This window comes from Anneissia japonica, unplaced genomic scaffold (assembly GCF_011630105.1).
Source record: "Anneissia japonica isolate Jap-2015-1 unplaced genomic scaffold, ASM1163010v1 scaffold287908_len133989_cov124, whole genome shotgun sequence".
In the NCBI taxonomy this organism is placed as follows: domain Eukaryota; kingdom Metazoa; phylum Echinodermata; class Crinoidea; order Comatulida; family Comatulidae; genus Anneissia; species Anneissia japonica.
The window spans coordinates 131,485-134,085 of NW_022749211.1; positions in this window are offsets into that span (position 1 = coordinate 131,485).

Sequence of the window (2,601 nt, forward strand, 5' to 3'; positions counted from 1 at the left end):
AGATGTGTATAGGATAGTAATATTGCACAGTTTTAGAACTTGTAACAGCATGTTATTCACTCATTAAAACTGAGAGCATGTTATGCACTCATTAAAACTGAGGACTAGCCGAAAATTTGTTTGAAAATACCGTAAATAATAATTTATCGAACTTAGAATTTTTCTAAGATGTTTTTAAATCTACAGTACTATAGGCATATAGTGTACAAACATACAATAGACATATGTGCAGGATACATTCATACCAGCGCAAACACATATTTTATATATTTACGTCATTAAATACGCATACCGGCACATACATATTTTAATGACCTACATACTATACAGTACGCACGTACCTCCCTAAGGGAGAACAATGAATGATCAAGTGATAGTGGATTAGCTGAAAATAATTGAAAGGTAAAACCAAGTAGAACATGAAGCGGGAATTTAACAAAATAATTAAGAATATACTAAGTATTGAATTAAAATACAGTATATATATATATTTATAATTAACCTATATTAATATATAACTTATATTAATATACATAAATTAAATGACAAAGGAAAATGGAATACAACCACAGCATAAGTGCGTTACCCTTTAGCATTGAAAACTTATACACAGAGAATGGAAAACGCTATGTTTAAAAGCCCCTGCAACTATGGGTGTACGAAAAAAATGGCCCCGTGAAAGAATGGCCCCGGTCAATGACCCCACGCCCCTAAAGACAGGTAGAGTATAATATAATTTCTGTGTCTAAAACCTTCATGCAATAACAAAATCGTACCCACATCTATAAACAGCTCGTCATTTCATTACATTTGAATATATCTAATACTTAATATTAAAGATCTATCATCATCGTTGTCGTCGTCATTATCATCATTATTATCATATAAAAATAACAATAATAATAATAATAACGATAATAATATATATATATATATATATATATATATATATATATTAGGCCTATTAATACTAACGATAATAATAATAATAATAATAATAATAATAATGATAATAATAATGATAATAATAATAATAATAATTTTAATGAGACCTTGAATTCATGTAATTAAGGAGTGTTGATTATGCTTCGAAGTTGATATTGTTTCAAAATCGACAAAAATGTGGGCTACGTTACACTGTAATTTTTTTTTCAAAAACATAAGGAGGGGGAGGGGAACGTGTGGGATGAGATGCGAGCAAAGTGAGCAGCTATTAGCTGGGGGCCCTCTAGGGTCCTGGAATAGAGGTTGTATTTAGTTGATTTGACTATCAGTAGCATGATAGCTTTCTAATAACATATCAATTATATATAAACTAGGCATATAGTTTTTTTTTTAAAGAAAACACATTTTAATATACTACAATATATAACTATAAAATGTTTCGATGACATGAATTAAATCAAGTAAAAATATTCCCAGAAAGAGAAGAAAAAAAAAACCACCACTGGATTTTGTTATACATCAGTGTGTGAATATAACCAAAGTTGAGTCCAAAACTGATAAATTTTATAATTTGACCGGATGTTTGACTAGTATATATAACAGCTACCCACAGGAATGTTAATGTCCATCGCCAAGGCTGAAATTGACAGTGACAAATACAGCCTCTTTGTATTGCACTTTTGTGGGTTTTTGGTAGGAAAAGAAGACTTGAACACAGCGGTTTATTTTTTTAAATAGGGATGGGCGTACTACTTACACCCCACCACCCCCGTTCCAGAAATTCGCCACTGCAAAAATTTATTCAAACGAATATTTTTGGCTACTCGACCCTGTAGCCTTTGTCAAAGCTTGACATCACGAACAATTTGAGAACGTTTCTTGGTATATATACCCATGGAGGTATAAAATTCTATTTTTGTACCTCCATGATATACCGTACAATTTGAGAAGTCCAAAGCAAGTCGGGGTAACGGATTAATAATATATTGAGGTACAGATAACTGGGACTCGCGGAGTCTCCCGGAATTCGGGACGGCCTCCAGCACTCTAGCAAGCAACCAAGAATCTCCCAGAAATTACAATTTTTTTAAATATATAAGAACACACTGTATAAGAACACTGGTGCTAAATTTGCTTCAAAAGTCACAACAAAATAAAAAAAAGTTAAGGCTGAGGTAAAATGTCAAATGAGATTTTTATTTTAAAAACTAGAAAAAATATAGGCCTATCTGTAGGCCTACCTTACTGTATGTGCAATAGGTGTGATTATGTAATACTCTCTATAATCTGTCTCTTATACACATCTCATTAGAAATCCCTAATATGCGTCGAACACTTCCCTAAGATGCGTCAAACACTCACGTGACCCTTTACAGACACACCTGTGCCATACCCATTAATCCAGGGTGTCTTATGACATGACTTCCCTCATGGCATTCAACAATGAAGCGTTGTGAATATCACACAGATACAGATATGCCATTATTGTTAATGGTAAATGTTATTTTCATTTTGATCAAAATTTAACTAAAAGTAGTCATCAAATTTCACCATTTTTTTGTTGTTGCAAAAACAGGGTTTCCAGCTTCAGGTGGGGGGGGGTGGCACATCCCCTGTCTGTACAATCGCACACATTAGCGCTAACAATAATATCAC